The sequence below is a fragment of the Nerophis lumbriciformis genome, linkage group LG01 (genome assembly GCF_033978685.3).
Source record: "Nerophis lumbriciformis linkage group LG01, RoL_Nlum_v2.1, whole genome shotgun sequence".
In the NCBI taxonomy this organism is placed as follows: domain Eukaryota; kingdom Metazoa; phylum Chordata; class Actinopteri; order Syngnathiformes; family Syngnathidae; genus Nerophis; species Nerophis lumbriciformis.
This window is the reverse complement of record NC_084548.2, coordinates 37,849,586-37,860,000: the sequence shown is the minus strand read 5'-3', so window position 1 is coordinate 37,860,000 and position 10,415 is coordinate 37,849,586. Positions and strand designations below refer to the sequence as shown.

At 37.5% G+C, this 10,415-nt stretch overlaps 1 protein-coding gene across 1 annotated transcript in view; it reads left to right on the top strand.

The window, feature by feature from the left end:
• Positions 1 to 10,415, top strand: part of slc9a8 (solute carrier family 9 member 8) — a 46,055-nt gene that overhangs the window by 19,347 nt on the left and 16,293 nt on the right. The window lies entirely within an intron of this gene.

The window sequence follows — 10,415 nt, the reverse complement described above, 5'->3', positions numbered from 1 at the left end:
TCTTCATCTGAAGTTGTCTCCCTACTGTCCAACATATTAAATTGTTTTTTAATTCCCTTTCATTCGTCTTGAGTTCTAAAGAAGTAGAAAGTAACACTGTATAGCAGGGGCACTCAATAGCTGGGTTGCAATCACATGACCTAGAGGCACATCCGGGCATTTTCAGGCGATGGGCTGGAGCCCCATTTGCCTACTGTGTATTTACCTGAATCAGTGCAGATTTAGGTGTATTTTGAAAGGTTTAGAGGCAAATATAAAAGCGATCATGAAAAAAATATTTTAAATGGGATGGCGTGGATTTTTACAATCTTTCAGAAATACATTTAAAAAAAAGATTTAAACCTTTTATCGTCACCAAGACGCTACTGCTACCTCACTTCACTTGACACTCACGGTGCTTAGAGAAGAAAAGTTTGAGGGCACATCATGTATTTACATCTGGAGGGGTCCACAAAATAGGCATTAATCTGTGAAAGACAAAGTCAGACTTATCATGGATCGATAAGTAACATATTTGATTGACATAACGAGTTTTGTGCTGCTGTGAGCGTGACGCTAATGAGAAAAAGCATAAGTTTGTTTGCAGTTGATTTCCTGCTACAAATGTAGTCTCATCTACAATTCATATTTGCAGTTTTTATGGTGTGAAGTATGTATTTTGTCTCATTGTTTAGCTGTATATGCCCCTGTGGTTCAGCATGAATCTTTGCTAGCAATATCAAGATAAGATATAGTATATGCTGTTGAGGCTACGAGAGATTTATTCATCTAGTTTATTAATACTATTAAGGATATTCTTTGGATGCTAACACATATCACCAAGGACGCTATAATGTGGTCATCCGTGTCAAATAAAGCACTTGGCTTTCCTGCACAACAACAACAACTAAGCTTTTAATTTCTGTTATGAAAAGAGAGAAATAATATAGTAGACTGGACCAACAATCACAATATTTACTACAAGGATTTAACTTGACATTAGTTTATTTGCACAACCAGGTCTTCATAGTTATATTTTGGCATAGCAACCATAAAAGAACACAAACGTATGCAATCTTTTGTCCTTACTTTACGTTGAGTTCTGCTATCAAACTCTACTAATATAGTAGAGAATAAACTCGATTGCATCACAGAAAGTTTCCCAAACAAATCAAATGTTCAAACAAAAAAGTGATCGCTGATTGTATTCCACAAGATGAGTGATATTTTTAAGAGCCATTTCCTTCGACGCACTTTCGTTTTTCCCCCTGACTTTATTACCTTTATGAACCCTTTTATGAAAGCTCTTTCCTATCTCTCTATTTGAATGACTGGAACACCCACAACAGAACAGCGATACAACATTTTCTGCTCTAACGCTACACTCACTCTCACTTGTTTCAATGCTACGCTCAAGCTGCTAGACCATTGTGTGAATTAAGCCACGAAGAAGTCAAACGGATGTGACGTCATATGCAGCCCTCCTACAGGCGGGTAGTGGGCCAGATGTGGGCCAAACTACCCAAATAATGTAACCATTCAGTCTCACAAGTAGGGATGATGTTTGATAAGAAATGATCAAGTTTGAGCCCTCTTATCGAACCGATTCCTTATCGATTCTCTTATCGAATCCAGATAGGTTGTTGTATATGGAAAAAAACACAATATTTGGTTTAACAAAAGCTCACTTTTATTTTTTAAGAAAAAAATAAAATAAATAAATAAATATTGACTGTTGTTACCCCCCTAAAAAAATAAAATAAAATAAATAAATATTGACTATTGTTACCCAAAGTATATGAAGTGGGATTTTTCCAGAAAAACAAATATATACAGTAACACAAAAACAACCTGTCTCTGTGATCACTATAGGTGTATAAATAATACTATAGTCCATCCATCCATTTTCTACCGCTTATTCTCTTCGGGGTCGCGGGGGGTGCTGGAGCCTATCTATAGTGTTAAATAAAATCAGTCCCTTGGGCACAAAACTGAAAATAATACAGCTCTCCAAAAAGTGCTCTTCTGCTGCTATTGGAACATCCTTCTGGGGTCCATCAGTGTGGCCTCCTCCAGGAATGACTGCACGTCCTTGTCCTGGAGTGAAAAATGAGGGACAGACACAGCATAGAATTAGGGGGGAAATTAGCTGAATGCGAAGACTAGGGTGTCTGTTATTAAGTCTTTAGCATTAGTATGTGGAATTAAATGATGGAATGGATGAAGTAATGAAGTTAAACATTGTACTGATATGATCCACTTTAAGAGGTTGTTCAAATCAATAGTGCTTACAAAGTACAAAGAAGAATTATGAGACATACTTTCAACCTTATTGAAAATAAGATATTCTTCATCTCAGTATATTAATAATGACTGAATTAATTAATTACATATTAAAAAACTCTTGTATATACTAATTCACAGATGTTATTTTATTATAAAAAGGTCAGTAAATAATGTATATATTAGTTAAACGCTCTAAAGTGGGAAAGGGGTAGGATTAAATACGCTTTACTTCTTCCTACTCCTTTTCAGACATGATGTAAAGTGAAATGATATGAAACTGTGATGTGTTATGCTGTAAGTGTGTTCATGTACGAAATAAACTAAAGAAAGAAAGAAAGCACTAGTTTATTAGACAGACCTGCAAACGCTGGAGTGGTGTAGGCTACAAGATAACGTTAACGTTATCAGACACATACAAAAAGGCTAACGTTAACGTTACCGTTAGCCACTGACTATGCTTAGGTAATGTTAGTCTAGCTAACATTATTGCAGTCCCGGTTGACATAAGAGGTAACCTTATTTTAGCCTAAAGGCTACAAGTGAGCAGATATGGAAATTAACCGGCAACAGTTAACGTTAGTTACTCACCAACACTCTCACTGAAATTGGCGCTGCAGCTTGAAGTAGAGGAAGAGGGGCTTGCTTCGTCATCTCTGTCGCTGCTTCTCCACGACACCTCTCTCGAACGTTCAGGTTATGTACAGCCTGAACATGTTTCATCGTGCTTGTTGTGCTTCCATCCCCCTACATGAGAGCGAAGCCTGGCAATAATTGCAGATAGCCGTTTTCTCAACATATTTTTTTGTAAAATGAAGCCATGCCTTGAGGCGTTTTTTCCTGCTGCTTCTTTTTTATTTTTTATTTTTTTAAACCTTTATTTATAAATTTCAATTACAAACAGACGAAAAACAAAAACAGTACAGAACAGTACAAAAACAGTACAAAACAGCGCCAGGGTGTTGTAAATTCAAAGTATCTAAAATAGAATACAAAAAAGTATATATATATAATAAACCTTGTTGCTGCTTCTGTATCTGCCGCCTAATGACTGAGCTATGTCATTTTCTGGGACGTGCCACAGGGCATTTCCTGTGAGACGGGATTCGTTCCCAGGGATTCAAATAAAGAACCAACTCTTTTTCTTTACTACAGTGGCCTCGATAACGGGAACTGGTTCTCAAAAAGGCATTTGAGTCCATGGAATCGGTTCTTTTCTTATCAAACAACCGGGAGAACCGGTTTCGAACATCATCCCTACACACAAGAGAATTACTCAGTCACGCAGCATGCAACACAACGGCGAAGCATTCACCTCACAATGAAGCCGCAGTAGAAGAAGATGACTCATGAAAAGATTAGATTGGGCACTATCTGTTAGGCAGCATCATTCAAATTTCGACTTGGTATCCATTTAAGGAAGTGTTTTTTACGTCATACATTTAATCTGCAATCAAATACATTTCATCACGAAAGGGTAAGTATTAATTATGGGAACCATACAGTGCACATGCCCAGGGATTGTAGAGTTTTTTTGGCTGGGTCACAAAACACTGCAGATGCACTTAAAAGTATTTTAGAACTTTGCATGTATGACCTACGCCTTGAGCTTTTAACTGTTGAATTTGTTTCCACAGATGAATGAATTAAAAATTATAAAAGTAAATATAATTAAATGTGTTTGTGAAGAGCTTCATGGGGTTCTTTGCATCTCGAAGGTGACATTGTAGCTGTCAGTGTATCATTAATTCGACTGCATTGTTTTATCTTTGGGCTGCTGCAGAGACGTTTTGCTGCTGGGGGAAGAGATCCAGTGTGTCCAGAGTGCTTTTCTATTGCATGTAGTCGTCCATGATTGACAGTTTAGCCTTCTTTCACATACATATGGTGCAGTATTGATCGGTTAATCTTCAAAAGCCTTAGAAACAAAGTTACATGACAGTTCAGAAAAAGCAAAAGCATAGACTTTTTCTTAGAAATACTAAAACAGGCTAAAAGGAATAGTAAGATAATATGGAAGTGCATTAACAATCTATCTGGGAGAGAGCGGACTAGAAATTGACCCATTGAACTTGACATAAACTCCTGCAACAATGGAACACTCATACCTGGTAGACAAGCCACTGTAACTGATAGCCTAGTGGTTGCTAACTTGTTCAACAACTCCTTTGTAACCTCAATCTTGGAACTGAGTAAACCCTTGAACACTGCATCAACATCTTCTGCTCACTCTGCTGGGACTATGGCCTGTGGTTTTACAGGAGGACTACAACTCACTCTGATGAATATGAAATGTGTGAGTGAAGGCAAGGTCAATAAAATTATGTCCTCACACTCAAACTCAAAAGCTAAAGACTCATGGGGACATGATCCACTTTTACTAAAGAAATACAAAGAGGTTTTTGCAAGACCAATAATTTACATAATTAACCAGTCATTAAAAGAATGTGTATTCCCATCCTCCTTCAAAACTGCAATTATAACACCCATTTTCAAATCAGGAAACAAAAAGGACTCAAAGAAGTATAGACCAATCAGTATACTTCCTTCTGTTTCTAAGATTATTGAAAAAATTGTTGCCGAACAGCTGATTGAGCATTTATAAGTGGTTGATTTATATAAGCTAGTAAGGTAAAGTTTTTGTGCCTGACAAGTTTCGGCTATCTTGCTTCTGCACTTTGACAATGGAAATATGTTACATCCCATGCAGTTTGGCTTCAGATCCAAATACTCTACCGACACAGCATGCTGTTACTTCCTCGAGGTGATCAAGTCCAGCTTGGACAGGGGAGGGGTTGTTGGGGCCCGTTTTCCTGGATCTACGTAAGGCATTTGACACAGTTAATCACTCAGCGCTGCTGGCAAAATTACAGAATTTCAATCTCTCCACAAACACTATCAGGTGGTTTCAATCTTACCTCGCAGATTGCTCCCAGTGCGTAAGAATAAATGACAAAACTTTGCCGCTCAGCTCCTGTACCACAGGGGTACCTCAAGGGTCTATTCTGGGGCCACTGCTCTTCTGTTTGTACATTAATGACCTACTATCCGTCTGTGAGGATTTGGAGATCTTAATATATGCTGTTGACACAGTCTTCTTTACTCACGGTTCCGATGCAAATCTGGTTGCAGCTCAGCTATCCAAAACAATGACCAAAGCAACAAAGTGACTGAACGAGTCCTGCTGAACACAGATAAAACTGTCACAATGTATTTTTCCAAACAAACCAAATCAAAGTGTTCTCCCAAACATCTATGTGAATAGTTACATGATCAGTAATGCTGAGGAAGTTAAATACCTAGGTGTGATGCGGGATCCTACACAAAATTTTAAAAATCATGTTAAAAAGGTATGTCATGTTCTGAAATATAACATTGCCAACTTCCAGCACATCAGGAGCTTTTTATCATTGGTAGCAGCTAAATCGTTGTTCAATGCAATGATCATATCACATATCTTGTACTGTATGTCATCATGGTCTCAAGCCAAACAGACTGTTTTAAATTCTCTCAGATTATTACATAATCAAGCACTGAAAATCCTCGATAAAAAAACTTGATCAGGTACTCCAATATCCACCTGGTACATAAGATCCTAAATGATGCAGCTCCTCCTCCCTTAAAAATATACGAACAGCTATGCTCACAATTAACAATCAGTGTTAATGTCTGGATCCAGGGGTGACTAATGTTCCAAAAAGAAAGTCTGCCTCCTCTCAATCAGCCTTTTTCTACCAAGCAATCAAATAATGGAATGGGCTCCCAGACAATCTAAAGAACAACTCAAGTTTTCAGTTTCTCACAGGCAGTCAAAGACTGGCTTATAGACCACCAGTCCTGCTCACACTAACAATACCAGGCAGGTAGTTGACCATCAGATGAGATACCTGAGCGGGAGCAGTCTGATGACCACAGAGTACCAGTCTTATTTGTAACATTGCAATCTTGTTTACGTATGCAGTACCAATGGGGTATATGGCTATTGAATGATACCCTTATGGGTACCATCTGATGGCTACTGCACTGTATGCTGTGGTATGTGGACTTTGATAAAAACGGCTGCACTTTATATACTTCTGCACTTTAAATGAAGCTGCTAAAATACTGTAAGTTGACCGCCCACTGATTTGTAACTCACATACCCTCTATGTATTGTACTAGTATTTTAAAATGCGTATCAATATGTAATTACTATTTTGTTGTGTATTTTTAATCCTCTGTAATTTTAATTGTGGATGTTAAATGCACTATAAAAGGACTACAGATGGAAATTAGCATGGTGCTAAATCTGGTGCAGCCATCTTCTTAATGTAACTGCACATTGTCCTTCCAAAAAACAAATACAAACAAACAGTGGCTGTCAAACTCAAATGAAGAAGTACAGGCTTTTTGTGTCTCTGACGCGGGGAACACAGAGGCTCGCTTTGTTTGCTAGCGCTGTGGTTTGTGCGTGAAGCACTTAATAATCTCTCCTACTCAGACGGTTATGCTTTTGACTATAGGTAAAAAAAAAAAAAAGTGTTCTACCAGCGAGACAGATTTTCTCTAAACAAGAAATATTGCCACGTTTTAATCTTGTGAGCTCTCATGACCCCCTCATCATAAGAAAACACTAAAATGTGGATGTTATTAACTAATAACAACACAAAATGATCACCGGACTAAAGAGAGCACCGGGATATAAGCCGCACCACTAAATTTTAGAAGAAAAAATATTTTAGCGGCACTGGACTATAAGACGCAGATAGGTACGTTGTGAAATTACTCATTTACACAAAGACAAAAGCGAGCTCACCAATCATCTTAACAGACTCAATAAGTAGTACACCGTGACATTTTGGTGAATTTACAAAAATAAAACCATACAAAAAGAATGCCATTGTTAGTTTATAATACTAACAAAGACACTCGTAAACGTGTTAGCATAGTAACTAATGCTAACGATGCTAGCTTCTTTATATTACCATAGCACGTACAAATATGCATAAAAACACTCCTACAGACATCACGCATTGGATGGTTCAGTAAGTAATAAATGTCTTAGCTATACTGTAAAACTTACAAACGTTGCTTGGAGTTATAAATTAAGAATCCATACGAGTAAAAACGCTATGGACGGCTTGATGACGAAACAGCAACTGTACTGGTAGGTTCATAGCACTGTCTAAACAGAAGGGCAATGCAGCAACTGCAGCAGCTGCAGTGAGCCAACTCGTCCAAAAGATGGCTCTATAGCACAAACAATAACACACTGATTCAATGTGTTTGTTTGTTTTATTTTAAGCTATATACATTACTGCCAGCCGTCAGCGAAGAAAAATCCATAAATCTTAATTTCCCCTCTGGGATTATTAAAGTATTTCTGATTCTGATTCTGATTAGCCGCACCGTTTATAAACCGCAGGGTTCAAAGCCAAGGGGAAAAAAAACCTAGCGGCTTTTAGTCCGGAATGTACAATAATTATTTTCACCAGAATAATCACATTTTAAAATTTTGATTAATCAGAGTCGATTACTTGCTTCCATAAATTAAGTTAAATTGAAAAAAACACCAAAATATTTTTTTATTTGACTATGAACATTTTTAAGATGTTTTACATGAATGCATGTTATTTGCTCAAAACCTGGTAACAGTATAGTTTGAAGTGTACACCTTAAACAATACTGCAATGATATTGCAAATAATGTGCTGATATACACCAATAGATAATGTAATGAACACATTCCTAAACATAATTTAGTGTGCAGTTAGAGTCAAATTCATAAATATTAGGACATTGTCACAAATCTAAACTTTTTGGGTTTGAAATAAAACAGGATGTGTTTTAACTGCAGACTTTCAGCTTTAATTTTAAAGTGCCTCCATGTTTTAAGGTGCCAAAAGTATTAGGACTATTACCTACTCAGCTGTTCAATGGCTAGGTGTGTCTTATTCTCTCATAATCCCATTTACAAGGAGCAGATAAAAAAGGTATTGAGTTCATTTCAAGTGTGCCTTTTGTATTTGGAATCTGTTTCTGTAAACTCTCAATATGAGATCTAAAGAGCTGTCAATCCTGCCAGTGAATTGCTTGATTAATCTGCTTTTATACATGATTAATGCAATATTTTTTTGGGTGATTATTCACATGTGTTACCGTAACGCATTAATTTGGACAGTCTTACTTAAAATATATATATAAGCATTTGTTTGGCCTGTTGAAACGATTACCATGCATGGGGAATTATGCAAATTTGATTATGACATTATTTCCACCCCTACAAACCCCCATATGTTTATAAACTTGTATTTTGCTATTACACATGCACACAGGGAGCATTAAGGCTGCCAAACTGCTGTGCAGGCATCAGATGCCATGTGGCTCAGATGTTAATATTCATGTTTGACCTTTCACTTTCCCTGAAGAGCAAAGTTCCAGTAGAGATTTAGGTTGAGGTAGCACAGCAACCTTTGAAGCATTCATTGCTGCCTTTTCTACTGTTTTAGTCGGAAGTATGCAAAAGAAGAGCCACAAACTCCTATCAAACAGTACGTCCTCTGTATGTGATCCCTACTGTATGCTTGACCTAGTTTTAACAGCAATGTGTCGACACACTGTTTTGGGGTTTTAAGTCCTGAATGAATTATTAAATGGGCAAAATATATGAAAAAGACTAGAGATTATAGAATCATGTTTTGCTTAAATGTCAGGTGTTGCCTCCACTCATCCTTTTCTGTTCTATTTTATTGTTTGTTTTAATTTTGTCTTCAAAAGAGTCCCACTTTTTAGTTTATCTTAGGTCCGACACACACTGGTTGTCATGTGAATATTTGCAATATTTTAAGTTAGTTCCCTTTTAAATATATTTAGCTCAATTTTTGTAGCTACAAATGTTGTAATCATTATTTAGCACATAACTCCCCTCTAGCTCGACAGTTCTAAATATTTCTGTTTAACACAGTTGAGTGATACTTTCCATTGAGGTCGTCCTGCAAGTAGCAATACATTAGTAAAATCGATTACAAACTCGGTATGTTTATTTTTTGCTTGTTTTTTTTTTTTTTTTTTTTTACTGCAACCCCTACCCACACCTCTATCTAAAAAATCACTACTTTCACCACCAACAAACAAACAACAACTAAGACATACCTGTAACCTTGCACAATGTGTTCTTAGTGCTAATACCAGGTAAATAAAAAATAAAAAAATACAGCTACTGGCCCTAATTCACCACAAGGGGTCACTTTTCCATCCTTGTTCTCCATGGGTGTACTATGCCAGGAGCTGATGACTGTAGACTGTGTTCAAGTCCATCTGCTTGTGGGGTCATTGGAGCAGAGAAGCTTTTCCAAGCTGTCAAGACTAGAGAACACAAAGAGAGACATTGTTGGGTAGATGGACTAAATATGGACTGGCCCTCTTGAACCGTTATGAGGAAGAACTGATAAAAATGTTGCATCAGCCACCACCCAAAAATATTTTTTTCCTTCTTATTCTTATAATGCCCTCTGTGTTTTGAGTATAACATGCACCAAGTGCAATAATAGCTTCTATTTACATTTATAGTGAGTATAATACATGGATACATGATGCATGTGCATTGTCAGCGTGTGTGCATGCATGTGTGTGCATGCTGCACATACAGCACATGGAGCAAACGGCGCATCATGCTCAGACTCACTGGCAAGCAGAGAGCAATGCACGGGCACATGATGCCTACGCCTGACCTAGGAGGCTGGCCCATTTAGTTGAGATGCAACAATGATTTCATTATATTACTGAAATAATCAGAAAGCTAAGGTCAGACTGCGTGTGTGTGCGCGCGTGTGCGTGCATGTAGATTATACTGAGAAATGAATTAACGTGTTTGCTATATAGCATGTGTGTTTAAATATGTTTGGAGATCTGTAAAAATTCATGCATGAATTAACTGGCAGGCTGTCACCGTGTGAGCGTATATGTGTGTGTTCATTTGTGTGCGTGTGTGTGTGAGATTGTGCGTGCATTTAAGTGTGCATCAGCCAGTCATCTCGATGCCAACATGCCTTGTCAGATAAAGTACAGCTACTTGCAGTTCAAGCTTGGCTTTTTTTCTTCCTGCGTGTGTTTGAGTGCCCTGTGTTTCAATTTCTGTGCTGATTAGCATCAAGATCACTATTTGGATGAAACCCA